At 42.0% G+C, this 21,677-nt stretch overlaps 1 protein-coding gene across 3 annotated transcripts in view; it reads right to left on the bottom strand.

Moving 5' to 3' along the window:
- PLCB1 (phospholipase C beta 1) overlaps nucleotides 1–21,677 on the bottom strand; it is an 808,463-nt gene that overhangs the window by 620,473 nt on the left and 166,313 nt on the right. The window lies entirely within an intron of this gene.

Below are 21,677 nucleotides of genomic sequence, written 5' to 3'. Positions count from 1 at the left end.
TTTGTGAGCTTTTGTTAAAGGCTGCTGAAAAGCTGTGGTACAAGAATAAATAGTCCCCTAGTAGTGATCTGTCCCTAAAGGCGCAAGCCCCCTGACCATGCTAGCGCTTCTCCCTGGTGCAGATTTGCATACTGAAGAGCCTGATTAGCATGCTAATTGCCTAATCCATACAGGCTCCCCTAGGCTAACAGACTGTCTCTGTCGGGTGTGTTTTGCTACATGGTCTGCAGAACCTGTACTCAACAAGTTACGACCTGCCATAGAGGCGTTGTATCCTTTATGTGTTTATTAATATTTTTTGTGCTTCCTTTTTCTCTGCTTGGCACTTTTTCTTTCTTTGCACCTTTGGATGCAAAGTATTCGGCTTGTAAAAGTTGCCTTTACACAATTGTAAATTGACTCCTTCATAGATCTGAAAGGCATCATATATGATGTTTTAGCAATATATATTAATGGGGAAAATAATAAATCATATCCCTTATTAAGATGACATTCCAAAAATTGGGCCTGATTCAGCAGGGAATCTGCGCGTGCACAGGACCCATTCTGCAAGTGTGGAGAATGGGTCCTGTATAGTTGCACGCAGACCCTTGAATGCCTCCGCCTGATTGACAGGAAAAGGCATTTAAGGGGCAGTGCGGGGGGTGGGGGCGGCCGGCGTTCCTGGAAACGGAGGCGCGTCCGCCCCGTTTCCCGGGAGTGGGCAGCCCAGGATCTGCGTTGATCAACGCAGTGTCCTGGGCTCGCAAGCCAGCCAACTAACTCAGCTGGCCGGAGGCCCAGCGCCGCCCACCATCGTGACCAGCGACCACTGATGATCGTAATGGTGATCCCAGCCTGCGACCTCCGCCGCAGTGCTGGGATCACAAATGCAGCAGGGGGTGTCATACACCTGCGTGCAGCTTTGCATTTGTGAATCTTGCTGAATCAGGCCCATTATTAATACTTTTCTGCTTTCTGTAGGAAAATAAGAGGCTGAAAGGTAACATAAGGTTGAACCTTTTCTTTACAGAATAGGTGACAGATTTATGGAATCATCTCCCATCAGTTGTAGAGAGTAGGGGAAGATGGGGCCAGCTGTTACAAAAATACAGTAATTAAAATATATCAAAAATCTTTAATCACAACCAAACAGAAAAATTTACAAATGAAACAGTATTCTTTCTTCTAGGGCCGGACTGCCCATCTGGCACTTATGGCAAATGCCAGAAGGGCCGATGGCCAGCTGGGCCGGTCCGGCGTCTGCCTCCCAGTACTCTGCTCGGTCGGGGATACTGAAAGACGGGGGCTATGCTGCTAGACCACGCCCCAGTGACTCGCAGCATGTCCTCGTGAGGTGAGACCATGCCCCTTTTGTGGGCGCGCACACAGGGGGACTACCAGGGCTGCTTAGCAGCCCCAGTCTGTCCCTGCTTCTTCTATTTATATTGGGTGTAAGTTACATCCAGTTATTATTATTAACAATGAAATATATGTTTTTCGGAACAAAAATAATCGTGACAATCTGCCCCCAATGGGGGTAAATTGTTACAGGGTTGGGTCAAATTGTTACTGATAAAATAATCTATACAAAATCTTAATATAAAATGCGTTCATTAGAAAACTTTGTAGGTTTATCACAAAATCACATTTGACATATATTTGGTATATACTGTATATAATGATCACAGACATCACTCATCGTCTTCACTGCTGATTTCTGATTCGCTATCAGTGCAAGTAACTGCTACTGCATCACGTCTTACACATGCAATATGAGCCCACCCTTACATGCAATACATGGCCAGGTTTTGACAGCAGCCCTGCTCTGTCCATGTAGCTCTTTTCCCCTGCTCACAAGGAAGTCACTCTCCCTCTCTGATTAAAAACAAACAAAATGCCTGCTGCTCATATGTAGCGTTCGGCGTGGGGGGGCAGCCTGCTGTGCCGTCCCCATCAAGTGGGAAATCCGCCACTGACTGTGGGGCACGGTGTTACAAGTAACAACTTGCCTCCGATATTGTGACATCAGATAACCAAGATGGCCATAGTCCGATTTCCGTGCTTCAATTCACGATTATAACAATGATAATAAATACACTAATGGTCTGTGATTCTAACAAACTGAATGATAAACCCCTTACACAGTGCAGCCAAGATACGATTTCAAATCTAGGTGAAAAATATTACTTTGGAACAAGAAAAACGAGTTTGTTCAGGTACCTGGTACATAAACACATCTGCGTTAGCGTCGCTTCGCTAAGCACTGACGGTAACATGTTCAAAATGGATCCCAGTCCCACGAGCCGCGGCGCCAAGTGGGCGCGGTTTTAGATTCATTGTAACATTTTGCCTCTGAAACAACTAGTCCCACCTTCCCCTACTCATACCATAAAACATACTTGCCAACTCTCCCTCATTGTCAGGGAAACTCCCTGAAATAGCAACAATCTCCCTGTCTCCCTGAAGAGTCTACCAATCTCCCTCATTTCACCTTACCCCCATTATGACACTGTTATATAAAAGAAAAAACAGAGATATACATTCAAATGGGATCATTAGTATAATTTCCCTGCATTGGTTAGAAAGCACAATGATCCCTATGGCTACATGTATTTTCTGAGAAGTATCAGTGTGTTTTCATCAACAAGTAGATCTTACTAACTGGTTTTGGGGCTCATTTACATGTGGATGTAAATCAATGTTATGACACACCTCTCAGACGTAGCAGGACACGCCCACTTTACCGCCACGCTCATAGGTGCTGCTTTCACAATCTCCCTGAAATGCATTTTCAAAAGTAGGCGAGTATGCCATAAAACATACACTGCTGATGTAAAGACATACTGTAGATAGAATCACACCCCCTGTCAAAAATTGTCAAGTGCTCATAATTCATAGGGGTGGCCATGTGTCTGGGGACCTAATTTTTTGGGCCATAAAGTGACAATTTGTGGTTGGGGATTCATGCAATACATCAGTGAACTGGTGGATCTGAACGTGGCTTGAGTGGATGAACACATGGCTAGTCCTGATTTTATTTTTTTTGCGATGAACCAAGGTATGTGATTGCACCTTCAGCTGCCTGGGGACATTGGCTGGAAACAAGAACAAAATTGGACTTTTGCTAAGGAAAGTCTATTGGACTTCTTACTCTCCTCTAAGCGTCCTTTAAATTGTATAACAAACATTTTTTGTAGCAACCAGCCCAGGGCACTGAAATCTGAATATGTAATGTGACATTTAATGAATAACCTCATTTATTGTATAACCACTGTTACATATTTATAAGTACTGTAGTTCTAAATTAAATTTCATTTACGTTATGTAAATATTCTATAAGCACAATAAACATACGCGCACTGAATGTTTTCTATTTATTTATTAGCATCGGACAGATGTTAGATCTGCTCCACTCTTGTAAGCATGTTACAGATATACTTTATCAGCCAGGCATAGCTATAACGCATGTGTACGGCTACGGACATATACCATTGCACCTCAATGTACGTACATTCACTACCAGATTAACTAGACTGCTCTGACAAGTTCGATATGCTACAATTTACCAAAATTATATATATATATATATATATATATATATTTAAATTTTTCATTTTAAGACAGTTGTATCTATAGATATACAAAGACTCCCAATCCTATGTTAATTTTCGTCAGTGTTTCTGGGGTTTGCCAACTCCAGTTTCATTGTTTATTTTACTATAAAAATTTATTTATACATTATAAAATAAATATTAATATTAACTACCAATTAGTGCAATAGCTGTTAGAAAGATAGATAAATTCAATTGTTCATCTTATGAAATTTACATTTTACATTAACCTAGTTTTTATTCATATTTCATTGACAGCCTTAACTCATTTGATTGAGAGTACTTTTAAATCTATTGTCACTGCCTGACTGGTGATGGTGGTTACTGTGCTATAATATCTGGTATGTGATACGATCTGGCAACAATGAGACTGCTGCTAATGTTTTCAACCGTCCGCAGGCCGCAAATATTCGCTCTCTCTGTTCCATCGTTGTAACCCTTACAATGGGAAATGCAGCCTCCCGGTCCGTGTCTGCTTATGCTTACTGCACATTGTGATAGCAAAAGACGTGGGGCTTCTAAGAATTTTAAAAAAAAAGCGTTTGCAAGACGAAAATGTACACAGAACAAACAGGACAATATATAAGTAAACAGAAACAACTACAGTTGGCGAGTTCAAATTAAGCTATTATTGCTTCATCCCCATTTTCATTTAATTCATCCCCATTCGCTTTATGTAGAAGTTCATGGGGGGGTAACTGCTGGTTGGTTGGCACAGGTATCTGGAGCCATGCTGTCTGCAGTGCATCCCATAGCTGCTGGAGGGTGCGTGGTGGAGTATCCATAGAGTGAACGCAACGATTGAGGAGGTCCCACAGATGCTCAATCAGGTTCAAGTCCGGGGAATTAGTGGGTCAGGGAAGTACTTGGAAGTCTTGGTCGTGCTCGTCCAACCACTGTCGGATATTTCTAGCCATGTGACATGTCCCATTGTCTTGCTGGAAGATCCCATCAGCCTCAGGAAAGACAATCAGCATGTATGGGTGTACATGCTCTGCAAGGATGGATTCATAACCAGAACGGTGGAGGGTGCCTTCCGCATGGATGAGAGGGCCCAGAGAATGCCATGAAAATATTCCCCAGACCATAACGCTGCCACCACCAGCTTGTGTTCTTCCAACAATGACTGCAGGCTGTTTGTTCTCCGAAGTTGCTCGTCTGACACGCCAACGTCCATCCGTTCGATGAAGCAGGAAACGTGACTCACCGGAGAAGGCAACCCTTCGCCAATTAGTGGAGGTCCAATTCCGATACAGGTGAGAAAATGGAAGCCTTTTCCACCAATGCACCTTCATTAGCATAGGTGCAGTGACCGTCTGTTTGCTTCGGAGCCCCATATGCAGCAGGGTTCGCTAAACTGTCACTTTAGACACGTCTGGTGGCCCCCAGGTACATTCTGATGGTGAGCCGCTCCACTGCAGCATGTTGGTCGGCCCTCACACACCTTCGTAGACGACGTACACCTCTCACATCAATGGCACGTGGTGCTCCTCAGTTTCCACAATGATGCCATTTGTCCAGTCACGATACACCTTCACCACAGCAGCACACGAACATTTCACAAACTGCGCTGTTTCAGAAATACTGCTGGGTCTCGGGCATGTTGGAGCTGCTGTGGCCGGGAGTCTGTGCAAACAAAGCTGGGTGCTGGTCATTGCCATCTTGAATTTGGTCACATGTCAGGAAGGAGCCAATCCAGTGTGAATGATTCACATGGGCTCTGACAGCCAATCCAGCTCCAGCCTTGGGTACTCAAGGGCTCCCAGATTGCCAGTGAAACATCTTACACATCTAGTCTGTGTGCTAGTTCTCTGTGCTCTTTGTCTCGTTTACCTCCAGTGTCCCAGTTGCAGTGCTCAGTTGGTGAATTAGTTTGCCGCAGGCTCCAGTTCATAGTTCCACTGCCAGTGCTCTGCTCTTCTCAGTTCTGGTAATCTGCGCTACGTTACAGAGCCTCCTCCACCAGCAATCCTCAATCACCAACTGTACCTCCCATACAATCTCCGGAGCCGTGCTCTGCATACCCGGTGGGTTTGAGTTCCCTTTTCCCTCTCAGATGCGTGGGTCCCTTAGGGTGAAGGTTTCCAAATATTTAAGTTGTGTTACCTGTATATTAAACATTATGAAACCGTCTGTGAAATAGAAGTGGGGGATAGAAAACAGCAGTTATACATATGGACCAATTCTTGTCATGTAGATGCCTTTCCCTAGAAATCTCACATTCCGTGTGCTTGTACAGTAGTGTATGCTTCATTTATTTATTGAATTTCACTTCTAGTTCCCTGTGTAACAGAAAAAGAACTTATGAAGAAGGGGAAAAAATGAAACCCATTCAGCAGTAGTAAAATAGGGCATAAGACACAGTCTCAGACACAAAGGCAGACAACAGGTACTATATAATGAAACTAGCCTGCCTGTTGGGTATCTTATTGATCATTAAGAAAATATATCTCTTTGTCATGTCTTCATAGATAATCGAAACTACGTCCAGCAGAGTGGAAAGCATTAGAGTCTCAGACAATTATTAAAGCTTCATACTGTGTGGAGCACTAACTACAAGAACCAACTGGAAACTGATGTTCCTGTTACATTGCAGAAAATGTGGTTATTTTCCCCATTTAAAGTTTGAACAGGCTTCAAATCACTGGAAGTTATTTCCTGTATCATAAGTGCAGACTTGTCCAGTCAGTGCAATCAACTGTCGCAGCTGGCAGGCATGTCCGTTTTAATGTGGTAATAGTCCTGCAGAGATATATAGTGTATAGCACACACCAGTGTTAATGTATTACAATAACTAAAGATAAAATCCTGGAAAGCAGCTAATCTGCTTCATGTACAATGAAAAATTTTTTTTTAGCTAAAAATATAACCATGTGAAAAAGGGGCATGGTATGAACAGATTGAGACGAGGTTTGTGCAGAATGTCATGTGACCTCATTTTTCAATTGACACTTTTATGAAAAATTAGCATATAAAGATAGGGGTTTTATCTTTCTTAGTATCTGTGCTTATTTTTAAAAGCATCAGTAACTGCATATTGCCTCTTCTTTTGTGTTTAGGATGAGGTATCTTCTCTGATTTTAGTTATCAATATTAGCAGCAAAGTGGCACAATGGACTGTATTGATGTCTCACAACATTGAAGAGAACATTACAAATCCCACAGTGGTAGGGCCATAGGGAGCAGCGCCGGGCCCGGGTACTGTAGTTGGCGTGGCCACATCCCCAACAAAAAATATATGAATAAAATAGTACTGTATGTGTGGCACCGCAATCACTCCCTCTACCCCACCCCACCCCACGCATAATCATATTACCTTGCTTAAGGGAGGACCATAAGTGGGCAGTCAATAGATGGTCACCATCGATGGTTCAATCTGTGATCACCATTGATGGCACAAAACCATCTATGGTGAAACATCGATGGCTTGCACCCCTAGATGGCCACCGCTGCTGGGGGGACAGATGTCATTGGGAAGTTGGCGCTGCGGAGGAAGAGGGACCCGCTTGTCGGAGCAAAGTAAGGAAACTTGGGGCGGGTAGGTATCCACGAGATGAGGATGGTGCAGACTACCACAAGCCCGGGCCTGGTGTATTAGTACCCCCCCTCTCGGTGCCTTTGCAGACAGGGCACCACCTGGAGTTTGTATGTGAAGAATCTATATGTTCTTTCCATGTTTGCCCCCTTCTCCTGCAGGCTCTCCTCAAAAATGCATACAGGTAGATTAACTGGCTTTGAATGAAGTTGACCCTCTATACTATATATATTGGCATCTACACATTCATTTATATGTACTTCTCAGAGTCTGTTTTTATTGCATCTGTCGTAAAAGAAGAAACACGTAAAGTTGTGCTTATTAAAATTACTAATAACTAATAGCATAACAATTACATAACATAATTAATATGCAAAGGGCAATGTTTGTCTACTAAATATTTATAGCAAATTACCTTTGTAAAACGCCCAGGGAACTCAGTAAGTTTCGTTGCAGAAAGATTTTAAACTCCAAAAAAGCAAACAAAAGTGTTCTGTGAGAAAATAAATGGGCTTTAAATGAAGAATAAGTGAGTCTGGTACTTGGCATGGGTTAATCTGATGGGCATGGGTAACGCCATGAAATACCAGTTACCAAGTTTCACTGCTCTGAGGACTTTAAACACTGCCACCGCAGTTTGCTTACAACCCAATTCCCTCCTCTGTCATCGGTCCTGCCGCAACACCCTCAGCAATAACAATCACCCATGGAAGCCATTCATACTATACTGTAGCTCCCAACATTAAAAAAACAAAGTTACTGCATGCACAATGCATCCAAGATAGAAAACATTGAAGATCTCATGACAGCCTACTAAGAGTTGTCTGTAGGACAAAAAAGTGGTACTTCCATGCGAAGATAAACACACGTGACCTGCTGGAATCCTCCAACCACCTTGCACTGTCCGTTTTGCAGTATTCCCTGTCCTCTAGAGAGTATGGAGAAATTATCCTATACTGTACAAGATATTTATAGAAGCAGCACAATGCGGCACTCAGGACACTGAATAAGATTGACAACAACAGGTAGAAAGTATCGATGTTTCAATATACTGTAGTAGTCATATTTTCATAAGGATGTACAAACAAGGAAAACATGTCTTACCTGATATCCCCCTACGTCAAGACTGAAGTCCACGTGTGGAGCCCGGCCTCTCTGCCGGCATCCTGACGCACACTGATGACATCACCACTATCATGTGACCCAGCCACCTCTATTGCACAAACATCAAGAGGGGTGATGACGCAATTCGCACTGAATCATGCCATCAAAGCCCCGTCCCCTGCTATATACTGCCTGTGACATCGGTACTGTACAGTGGGGGACGGGGCAGGGGCGTTTCAAGAGAGGAGTGGGCCTGTGTGCAGTCTCCGTCCCGGGCCCCCTCCTCTAAGTCCGGTGGCAGGCAGCGCACTGAGCGCAGTGCCGCACTGATAGACTCTGGGCACTAGAGTGTGCCCAGAGTCTACAGCGCCTACGGAGGTCACCGGGCAAATGGCCACCACGGCCATTTTACAGGTGTTTTTGCAGAGCTGACACTGGCACCGATGTGAGACTCCAGAGTGGTAAGTATAATATGGGTGCAGGGTGTGTGGTGTGGCCCCCCCCTGGACCCAGGGGCCCGTGTGCAACGCACACCCTGCACCCATTATAAATATGCCCCTGGGATGGGGCCATTTTGATGCAATCAGCCCATCTACGCGGCTGCACCGCCCCCTTCTAGTCTGACCTGCAAGTCGGTAAGTGTGCTTTAAACATGTAATGCCTTCCCCTTTAAAGAGCAGTTAACACCAATAGAAGAGTGTTGTGATAACGGCACCGGACGTGTCCCATAGAGATTGTCGACATCAAGACACTGCATCCCATAATGATAATAATAGTAATAATAATAAATAGTTAAAGGTTAAAAAATTAAATCCATAGTGCCCCAGGCAGTAGTATTTGTGTGCAAACATAGACTGAACAGAGGTAGGAGAGGACATGATTGATGACTATTTACACACGTTCACCTAACCATACGCAACATATGATTAGTGCCAGAGGGAACTCTTTGCGTGTCATAATAATAAGTAAGGAAAGGTTAAAGTCATTTAACAGCAACAAACACGAATAGCAGATTGGCCTGGCCTATGCAATACTTTCAAATAAATTTTAGAACGCTGAGGAGCAAACTGCACTATCCAGAGCATAAACACAGTTCTGTGTGTATGGGGAAATATCACCAGAGTGGCAGCAGTTTAAGCAGAGAGAAAATAATAGAACTTCGGAGCTCATTCAGACCCGCTCGCTCGCACCCAGCTTATGCAAATCCAGCGCACGCCCGGCAAAGCAGGCGATCGCACGGCAAGGTGTTAGCACGCCCACTATGTCCTGGCGTGCGATCACTTTGTGTTTGCAGACGCCCACCAGCCATTCATAAGACATCTCCTGGAAGTGCATGAAACTATTGGTACATCGAGCACCATCGGATGCAATCGCAGCGCTTGAGGTTGACTATAACCTGCGGCAAGCACTGCGAACACTTCAGTGTGAAATTCAACCAGGTGACGTGTACAATGACGCTGCCTGTTAACTATGCATGCCTCTGAAATGGCGTTGAGACACTCAGGCACGCCTGCGTTCGCACCACCACCCCCCTGTTTTTAGTGGCCTGCCCCTGTTACCACCAACAAACGGCCTCTCCTGTCACTCATTCAGCTGGGCTGTCTATGCTGGGTGAGCGAACGCTTCCTGATCTTCCGCAGGGGTTCGCGCACACGCATTGCGATGCATACACATGTGCACATTGTAAATATCAGCAACGAGCGATCACATCCTAGCGAACGGGTCTGAATCAGCTCCTAAGTAATTTTTATATTCAGGTGTAGAATGTCTGATTTATTAAAGATTGTTGTGTTTATTTTAGAGGCATCATCTGAAATTTTGATTTAAAGTAAATCCAATCTAATTCTCCCAATAAAACTCAGACTTCCCTATGACAATATGTAGCAAACAGTACATAAATAATATGACTTAGCATATTTACTAATAGCACTGCACAACAATGAAATTGTTTCCGATGTGAAAATAGTTACTTCTAATTGATTTCGGCATGCAAAGAAGGAATATGACAATTAAAACTCTCAGTTAGCTCTGAGTTCCGAGATATAGCCCATTTATGACAATGTAGGGGTATTCCTAGTGAAGTGGGAAGAATGGAGAGAATCTTACCAGCAATCTGCGTTGCGCGCAGAGGGGACGGGGCCTAATGACCCAATTAAATGAATCAGCTATTTGTCCCCTCCCCTATTCAAATATATAACTGTGGTGCACTGAGTGACAAGCATAGTGAGCGATTCCACCAAGACATTTCAACAATGGAACAAAGATATCAGGGTAGGTGATCACTACTGTTGGACAGTGACAAGAGATGCCCCAGAAGAGGAGTACAAGCGACAAGCAAAGAGAAAGCACCCCCATGAATAGGCCACTATATTAGATAGTACTTTCCTATGCTGTATGTTTGTTTCGTTTGCTGTATGTTTGTTTCGTTTTCTGTTCTTATTTGTGACTGATTGAATTAAAACAACTGTTATTTATTTTCTATCAAGAAAATATCAGATTATTTTAAAATAGCTTTCCACTATGACTATATTACTAATGTACATACACTATAGTGCAAGTAGTGTAGCTCAAAAAATAGAGCTAGTAAAAACATTCTGAAATCATTTTAGTTTTTCTTGACCTCAAATTAGTAATGTATGACTATTTTTAGAAAGGAAACAAATTAAAAGCATTAATTTGTTGTATAGTGTAATAGTTTTGAAAGTGTTGTGCCAGCATAGAACCGCAACATGATGCTTGGAAAATTATAATCTCCATTAGTATTGTAGGTGTGAGAGTGGGGTTGGGTATGGGATCCCGGCTGTCGGGATCCCGGCTGTCGGGATGCCGGCTGGCAAAATACCGACAGCAGCATCCCGACAGTCACAATCCCGATAATGGAAGGTAAGTTCCCTACACCTAACCCTTACCTCTTACCCTCCCTCCCCGATGCCTGAACCTAAACTCCACCCCTAGTGCCTAAATCTAACGTCCCCCTACCGGCACCTTAACCCTAACTCTCCCCCTAGTGCCTAACCCTAAACACAACCCTCCCCTAACCCCCGATACTTATCTTCGGGATGCCGGCGGTTGGGATTCTGGAGCCGGTATTTAGACCATCAGTATCCCGTCTGCCGGGATGCTGACTACATCCTGTGAGGGTGTATGCCACTTGATTGTGCTAGGGGTGTATATGACGCTTGATTGCGATTAAGGGCCATATTCAATTAGATGCGAAAAGTCTGTTGCCAGACTTTTCGCCGACATCGGAGGTTTTGGGTGCGAAAAAGTATCACGCTCGTCCCTTCGTATCCCAGTATTCAATTCCAAATCGGTGAAAACGGGACCCGGTGAACACGAAGTGAGCAAAAAATGCTGTAATTTTTGGGGAAATCAGTCCGGCACCCCCCAAAAGATGCTGTGACATGGGGGTTCACTATGGGTACCCCCGAATAGCCCTGCTGAAGGTATTTTGGGTCCTTAAATGGTCTCTATAGGTGCTGTTTAGCGTCTTTGAAAAAGTGATGAAGAATAGCATTTATCAAGTTTTTTTTTTTTTTTAAATGAGTAGTCCAAGCATATTTTAAAGTGGCTAATGTGAACTTTTCAAAATTGTGAAAAATCCACCTGCCGCAACCACCTGCAATTAAAAAAACACCTGGGGCATACTGGTGGACCCCCCTAAGTCTATTGCACTAGTTTAGAAGTTTGTCCCCCAACTATGTTTTTTTTTTCCGTCCCCAAAACGAAAGTACTTTTTTGGGATGTCCTGTGTAACTTTTTTTTTTTAATTTTGACAGTTTACCTTTGGGAGACAGTCCAAGGGGTGCTGGGTGGTTTCTGGAAGTATGTACCCCAAAACTCCAATTTTGCACTTTTTTTCGACACCTATTCATCATAGGTGATACTTTTTCGCCGGGTTCTATCCATTGTTGCTTCCTTCAGATGGCGATAGCCCGCTGAGTGCGGAGAGGTAGCCATTCAAATGCCTCCTCCTCGTCTGACCGTCGCTGTATACATGCATGACCTATGCTCATGCATAGGTGAGTTAGATCCATATTATGGATAGGGCTATTGCATGTTATTAATAAATAGGCTCTAGACTGTGAAGATATAACAAGTGTGCTGATCACAATATCATATATCTCAACTATCCAGATTTAGGGGGGTATTTATCAAAGCTGGGAGAGAGATAAAATTGTAAAAAAAAAATTACCAACCAATCAGCTCCTATCATTTTATAAACACAGCCTGCAAAATGGAAATTGGAACCTGATTGGTTAGTACTTTATCTCTCACAATTTTCTCTCCCAGCTTTGATAAATACCCCCCTTAGTCTGGATCATCCAGCCGACTTGTTGTTGGCACATTCGTTCTGATTTGTTGGAAGTTGGGGTGTACTTTGCCTTCCTCGCACTGATGCCTCTAGTGTGTGCAACAAATCAATGGTGTTTTGGTAGACAGTGGACGGACAACCATGTCCATTGGGGGGTCAAACCCACTATGACACATCACTTCTCCAGCACCCCGCGCCCACATTCCATGTCCTGAGAGTATGCATGAGAGGATGATAAATACAGAGTACCACTAATTGATATGTATGAACCTTGTGGGTTGCCTTTTTGAGGAGTATCTGAGAGACTACAAGTCTGTAAATATCTGTAGATTAACTACGTAAGACACAGACCGGGAGATGTATTAAGCCTTGGCGAGAGACAAACTGGATGGAGATAGTACAAATCAATCAGCTCCTAACTTTTCAAAAGTCTGTCAAGTGACAGGTAGGAGCTGACTGGTTGGTACTTTATCTCTCTGCACTTTTTCTCTCTCCAAGGCTTAGTAAATCTCCTCCAGAATCCAGGAGAATAAAGGTTGTGAGTCAGCGGATAAGTTAATATATAAATAGCTGGAGGAAAGAGGTGTCACTGTTACAAGAGGAGTAGAAGACAAGAAGGAGAGAGTGAATGACAGCACCACAACGCATTTTGAGCCGGGCGATATACTATAAAGTGATTGATGATGTAATCCGCACTGTAAAATTATGCAATGCTACAATGTGTTTTGTGCTGTCAAGTGCTCAAAAAATGTAAACTGTAAATAAGAGACTGTAAATAAATGAATTGATACATATATTTCCGAGACCTCTGTTAGCACTTATTTTTGAATATTTTCTATTACTTGAACACCGTACATAGGTATCTATTCTAAGCTGAGCATAGCAGCTTTTAGATGGGGTCCCGCCTCAGTATTGGCATGTGTCATACGTGTTTGAACATGTACTTGTTGCTTACCTTGAATAATTATTTCACTTCATAAACAAAATAAATCAAACATTATCTGGTGTTGCTGTACTACAGCAAAAGAAGAATGTCATTTATCTATAAACTGACACATCTGTCATAGTACAGTATAAGTTATAGCAGTTACTATGGTAACACAAAATACAATTTCATTCAGCAAAAGATGTTAATAAACACAATGAAAGATGAAATGTATGGCATGCATATTATAAAAAGATGTAAAAATGTGTGGAAGTTGATGTCGATATACAGTATATTCATCCTTAGCAATAACTATTCTCACAATGTCCTAATAAGACTAGTTTGTGCTGTCAAGAGCTCAATAACAAGACGGAACCTCATGGAAGACAAATAATCGGGTACCATTAGTTATTCTTCTAATATCTGGTATAGTATTTACCTGGTATGTTATTTATCTGGTATGTTATTAATCTGATATGCTATTTATCTGGTATAGTATTTACCTGGAATGGTATTTATCTGGCATGGTATGTATTTGGTATGCTAATTATCTGGTATGCTATTTATTTGGTTGGGTATTTATTTGTTTGTTACGCTATTAGTTTGGTATGGTATTATCTGGTAGGGTGTTTTTCTGGTATGCCATTTATCTGGTAGGATATTTTTCTGATATGCCATTAATTTGGTATGGCATTTATTTTGTATGGCATTTATCTGTTGTTGTATTATCTCGTATGATATTTATTTGGTATGGTATTTATTTGGTATGGTATTTATCTGGTATGGTATTTATTTGGTATGATATTTATCTGGTATGGTATTTGTCTGGTATGGTATTTATCTTGTATGCTATTTATCTGTCAGGGTATTTATCTGGTATGGTACTTATTTGGTATTGTATTTATCTGGTATACTATTTATCTGTTGTGGTATTTATCTGTTGTGGTATTTATTTGGTATAGTTTTTATCTTGTATGGTATTTATTAGAGATAAGCGGGTTCGGATTTCCACGCCGAGTTCAGATTTTTCCCGGCAAAAAAACGGGACTCAGAAAGAGGCAAAACGTCATTTTTCATGGACAAACACCATCATTCCTGGCTTTTGTCCAGGAATGATGATGTTTGTCCATGAAAGATGACATTTTTCCTCTTTCAGAGTCCTGTTTTTGTGTCGGGAAAAATCCGAACTTGGCGTGGAAATCTGAACTAATCTGAACCCACTCATCTCTAGTATTTATCTGCTATGGTATTTATTTGTTATGGTATTTATCTGGTATGGTATTTATCTGGTATGATATTTATCTGGCAGGGTATTTTATGGTATGCCATTAATTTGGTATGGTATGTATCTGGTATGGTATTTATCTGGTATTGTATTTATCTGTTGTGGTATTATCTTGTATGGTATTTATCTGTTGTGGTATTATCTTGTATGGTATTCATCTGGTATGGTATTTATCTGTTGTAGTATTTTCTTGTATGGTATTTATCTATTGTGGTATTATCTTGTATGGTATTTATCTGTTGTAGTATTTTCTTGTATGGTATTTATCTGTTGTGGTATTATCTTGTATGGTATTTATCTGTTGTGGTATTATCTGGTATGGTATTTATCTGTTGTGGTATTATCTTGTATGGTATTTATCTGTTGTGGTATTATCTGGTATGGTATTTATCTGTTGTGGTATTATCTGGTATGGTATTTATCTGTTGTGGTATTATCTTGTATGGTATTTATCTGTTGTGGTATTATCTTGTATGGTATTTATCTGGTATGGTATTTATCTGTTGTAGTATTTTCTTGTATGGTATTTATCTGTTGTGGTATTATCTTGTATGGTATTTATCTGTTGTAGTGTTTTCTTGTATGGTATTATTTATCTGTTGTGGTATTATCTTGTATGGTATTTATCTGTTGTGGTATTATCTCGTATGGTATTTATCTGTTGTAGTATTATCTGGTATGGTATTTATCTGGTATTGTATTTATCTGGTATGGTATTAATCTGGTATGGCATTAAACTGTTATGGTATTTATCTGTTGTAGTATTATCTTGTATGGTATTTATCAAGACCCTGGCAGGTGCTTGGATCCCTGTTATGAATTATCCCATAAATCCAAATTAACGTAGTGTACTTTGCATAAAGGGCCATAGGATTTTATCAAAGGTTTTCTTCAAATAATGAAAAAGCAGACGCGCATGACTGTTCTTGGCATTAGGCAGACATTATGAATCAAGTATGGAAGAACTGAATTTAGACTGCAAGCCAAAATGTTGGAATAAATCTTGGGACCTGTGTTCAACAGTAATGTGTGCCTACAGTTGGAACAACAGCTGGGTCTTTGCCCTCTTTTGTAATAACTATATTGTGCCCTCTAGAGGGTGTTTTGGCACTCAGAATTTTGCTAAAGGATTTAAAATAGGGAACAATGAAATAGCCAGCTCCGGGGCTTTTCTCCTTTAATAATTTGGGTTATTTTGATTTCTTCTTTTGTATATCAGCGGTTACATTGTTGAAATTGTTTGTGCTGAGAACTGGTGAAATATAACATTGTGAGAGATAAAGTACTAACCAATCATCTTCTCACTTACATTTTACAGGCTGTGTTTGAAAAATGACTATTAGGAGCTGATTGGTTGATACTTTATGTCTCACAATTTTATCTCTCTCCAAGCTTTGATAATACCCTCAACCTCAACCCCTATAGAGTGTTTTCTACTTTTGTAATTAACAGCATGTTCCGTTCTCCCCATGCAGTAGTTAGATAAGTGTCGTCATCCTTTGATCCTGTTCTTTAAATCTAGCAATCTTTTTCTATAGACTCCCAAATTATCAGTATTCTGGTTTTTTTTTTTGCATATAATGTTGCACGACTGAGACGTCGCCTTGTAACTCCTTAATGAGCGTCCCATAACAAGATACCATTGCATCTTTTTAATGAAGTGTAGGAAGAGCATCTTAAAACAATATATGAAAGATCAGCTCTTCCTTTTTGAACAAATATCTGCCCTCTGCCTCTAGTGCCAGCTTAGCTTGTTACTACCTAAGAACTCATAACTGTGTTTCACAGGAAAACTAATTTTAGATCATTTATTCTGCATATATAAGCACAATTCATCGCATCCTCAACACACCGGCACACATTCTATTTTAGAATTCACCCTTCTTGGTGTTGATATGAGTCATCTCAGGATTACAGAACAGACGGGGATGAAGAATAACAGGCATTGTTGAAAAATGATTTCACGGATACAGGAAGAAATTGAAAGAAACTCAAACGTGGCCATAGCTTACCGGCAGTCTTAGAATTATTACTATTATTTTCGTTCAAGAATAGAATAACAAACAAAAAAAAAATATTTCTGTAAAATATATATATAAAAAAGGACAAGTCCGTAAGCGTTCTAAAACCCAAAGCTCAAAACACTGATTTTAACTATACATTTTTTATATAGCCTTTTTAATTTAATATTTTATTAATGAGAATAGATGGCATCATGACAGGAATTTTAATGTTAAAGCAAAAGTTCAATAATTAGATTATGTATTTATTAAAAACGTTATAAACATACTGTCATGTTAGAACACAATGCTCTTCTCAGGATCAGGCCACTTGGGATTAGGTCTAAATAATCAACTGATAACCATTTTAAATATAACGCCAGGGTGTATAGTCAAATCAGGTCCATGCCTTGGCCAAGACTGTTCAAAAGGGTTGGTTACGGGATCCCGGTGGTTGGGAATACCGACAGTGGCATCCCGACAGTCAGAAGAATCCCGACCCAACTAGGTAAGTACCCTAACTGTAACCCCTAACCCTCCCCTCCCGCAACTTAACCCTAACCCCCCACCGCAGCCTAACTTTAACTTCCCCCACCCCCACAGCCTAACCCTCCCCCAAGTGCCTAACCCCTAACCTTAAACCAAACCCTCCCCCTAACCCTAATACTTACCATTGGGATGCTAGCGGTCGGGATTGTAGTGCCGGGATTCCGGCTGATGTCGGGATTCTGGCGCCGGTATTTTGAATGCCAATATCCCGACCGCCAGGATGCCGACTACTTCCCGTTCAAATAAATTCGCAAGAAGTGGTTTTGGTTATTGGGTTTTACTTTTTTATCCTTTTCTTCCTTTGAAGGTGTTGGATGGCGTCAGTCACATGAACTAATTCAGGGCGCTCTTATTTACAAAGCCTAGTGCAGCTATAATGCTGATTATGGTTTTGGTTGAATATACCATTGTAATAGTACATAGGCACATTTTCAGAAGATATATTGCTGGCAACTGCAAGCAAATAATTACAGGAGCAGTGACATCCTAAAGAAAGGTATGAAGTCATCTGCTACAAAACTATCCTCTTCTTCATCACAGAATGGAAGACAGAGCCGACTATCAAATGCTGCGGACTTCCTCAGCAATCAACGTTGCGAAGAAGCAATGAACCGCTCGGTGGTTTGTCAGCAAGAGATAAGCACTGTTACTGGCGAGAAATATTTAAGTCTGTACTGACAAGGAAGAGCGGATTTAGCATGCTGTACATTGGAGAGTAAAGGTACTGTGGTCAGGCCAGGGGTGTAGCAAGACCCATGGAAGCCCCATAGCACAATTTCCACAGCCAGACCGTAACACACACATGCAGATTATTTTGCAGTACATGCATTTTGATTGTAAATGTTGTAATATTTGCACTACCTGCCTACTTAGATGACATACAGGATTAAATGAATGGTGATTAGCATATAGTAAGTATTATAAACAAAAAATTATAGTCTCCCTAATCCTTACAGTTTATGATATAAAGGGCATATAAGAAGGCTATGATTCAGTAATAATTCAGTGAGTCTGGAGAGACAGAGGCGGAGCTGACTGGGCCAGTGACAGCAGATGCCAGGTGAGAATAGAAAAGCCTGGGTTCAGGAGATGTACTTGGTGCAGGGAGAAGGTCGGGTTCTAGAGGCGGTCTGGTCTCTGTAGCGGCTGCACTCTTTGCACGTACTGTAGCTACGCCCTTGCCTGTGAGTGGCAGCTGGACTGCCAAAGATTGGAAGAGTGTGTACGGTGACACAATACTTTTAGTAGATTGTTACGGCAGATCTAGGTTTGAGATCTGCTGCAAATTTGGACAGGTGTATAGGCATATAATGGGTGTATAATCTGCGTCTAGTTCTCCAGTAGGATTGTGTCAACAGTCTGGACTGGAGTTGGCTCCCCGGAGGATTGGACACATGTATATCCATCTATAAGGTGCATACACACTAGACGATATGCTCCCTGAGCGATATCGTCTAGTGTGTCCCCGGCAGGCTGTGCTCAATGTCGTTCATGACATTGAGCACAGCCGCTGAACGATATCATTAGCGATATCGTTCAGCGCCGGGCTCTCTCACCCATTCCCTGACATGCAGCAACCTGACGAGGTCGTCAGGTTGGCCTGCATGTCAGCCCGATGAACGAGGATGACGAACGACCCGCGGGAACGCGCGTCGTCGTCATCATTCATCTTTTTTGTGTTAAAAATGGACGATAAAGTGGACGACTGAATGATAACGATATCGTTATCGTTCAGTCGTCCACTTTAATCGCCCAGTGTGTACGCACCATAAGTCATGCAGCATCATATCAGATGAATAATTAGCTTTATCCATTGTTTCTAAATTACAAACTGCAGATACAATGGAGGGAGATGTCTGAAGGGGTAAGGATGACTGGCTAAAATTTGTTATATAGTCCTTACCTGAATATGTTATTCAGATTCTTTTTCTGAAGATGTAGCTGTTCCGGACCTTAATGAAAGATGTAATCCAAAATCCATATCAATAGTCGTTATCCAAAGTTGATTAAATAAAGCAGGAACTACTCAGAGAGTATCAATGTAGGACAAACTGTCACCACAAAATGGCTGCCAGTAGCTGGGCATCCTTTATATAGGGCTGTGACCTGCATTGTGACATCACAATGCATACAGACAGCAGCTAGAGATGGCTGTAGCTTGGATAAGCTCTGGGTCCAGATGCCCTGTAGCAGCACTCTAGTGGGAATAGAAAAGCTGGGGCTCATGAGTTGGCTGTGTAACTCGGGGCAGGGAGAGGGTTGGTCCCCAGGGGCAGCCTGGGTCCTGCAGCACAGGGGATACACATTTTAAAATATATTTTTTAGTGGTCCTATAGACAGTGAAATAATTAATAACCCATCAGTGTCGTACTGCTGGGGGTAGGGAAAACAGACCTGGAACATCACATGCAAGGCGTGCCAGATACTGTGACTAATGACGGGCATACATTGTCAGACTGACAGACATTTCATCTGACAGCCAGATATTGTGGCCTACACTGTGAGCGATTTCCCAGTGTATACGGACATGATATCTAGGTTCCTCCCCTGGGGAAGAGACATTTTCCCCGTTCCTCGTAGATAGTGCAGCCATACACTATGCAATTATTGTCCTGATCCGCTGGTAATCAATGAATGAGGCCAATAATAATTAGAGTAGTACAATTAAGCACGTAAGTAAAAAGGTATATTAATAAAAACAGCCAACTATAGCTCATTGGCTAACTAACTAAAGAAATAGAAGATATGGGGTCTATTTACTAAGCAGTGTTATGAGACAGAGTGAAAAGTGATAAGTAAGTGATAAGGTGCCAGCCAATCAGCTCTCAACTGTCATTTCACAGGCTGTGTTTGAAAAATGACAGTTGGGAGCTGATTGGCTGGCACCTTATCACAGACTTGTCACTTTTCACTCTGTCTCATAACATTGCTTAGTACATAGACCCCTAAACTCTTTAGAGCAGGGATGGGCAGTAAGCAGCCCTCCAGCTGCTGTTGGACTCCACATCCCAGCATGTCCCACAACAGTTTTTAGCATGCCCAAATAGTAAAACTGTGACAGGGCATGCTGGGAAGTGTAGTTCTACAGCAGCTGGAGGGCCACTTATTGCGGAGCTTATTTTATGTGCTTATGCAGGAAACCCAGCAGTCCCAAGTAGTGGTGATGTGGAGTCGTATGCATTTTGATCACATCTCCACTTACAACTGAATAGGTATAACTGGGAGATCTCATGTAGGCTCAGTTCAGTGCGGGCATGTAGAAGGAGCTGTGGGCTCTGCAGAGTTTCCAGAAATAGCCTTTGCACCTACATTAGGGCAGGTGCACGTGCACACTGATGATGAGGACTGGCACCATATCAAGCATGAGCATAGGTAGCGGGCGCACTGTAATATGCGTCCAACTCTGCATATGGGCGGATATACACGCAATGCAGAAGCTGCTCACCTTGCACCCATAGACGACTATACTTACTGTACCTCTTTGCTGAATCTGCGTACGTGAGCCATTTTCCCAAAGATCTGCACTTGCAGTAGAGTTATCACTGGTAGAGCGCCATGTTCTCGGAGATCTGCAAAGTGCCAGAGTTTACTCAGAGAATGTGCCAATGAAAAGGGGGAGGGGTCCACACAGAGACTGCACACAGGCCCCCGCCTCTCTTAAGCATCATCTGACCTGAAACATACAATCAATAAGCCTATGTAGACCTTACACTGTGCAGAATGACACAAAAGTATGTAAAAGCAAACATATATGATGTGCAGTGATAAGCTCAACCCACAGACATAAAAAGAAAAATCATAAATGATAAATTATAGTAATAAACGCCAAATGTAATAGCCCACAATTTGCAAAAGCTGGCGTGATTGAGGCGAAATAGTCACTAGATTTAATATGGCAATTAGTTTAAGTGCAGAACTAACCTGGCTTTACTTTTAAACTAATTGCCTCCTTAAATCTAATGACTATCTCACCGGAAACCGACGAATCGCTGGCTATTACATTTTGCCCCAAGTGTTTATATAATATATTTATGTATCTGATCCTAGCAATCTGGAGAATTCAAGAAGAGTCCCATTTAGGGGTGGCCATTGACCATAGATGATTGGTCTATGGCCAATGACAAGTGGTTTTTACATCGATAGAGCGGCAACAATGCAGCACCATCGATATCCGCACCCGATGTTGAGCAGCACTCAACCATCGATAGCTAGACCATTGATGGTTTTATGACATCGGTTTAAAACCATTGACGATTGATAGTAAAACCCTTGATGGCCATCACTAGTCACAATTTGAGAGTTCTGCCCCACCCTCCTGATTGGTACTTCATTGCACTGATCAGCCAGGCAGTTGTGGTGTTTAGGCCAGGC

This window comes from Taudactylus pleione, unplaced genomic scaffold (assembly GCF_031769625.1).
Source record: "Taudactylus pleione unplaced genomic scaffold, aTauple2 ptg000206l, whole genome shotgun sequence".
NCBI classification, from domain to species: Eukaryota; Metazoa; Chordata; class Amphibia; order Anura; family Myobatrachidae; genus Taudactylus; species Taudactylus pleione.
This window is presented reverse-complemented; position numbering and strand designations above follow the sequence as displayed.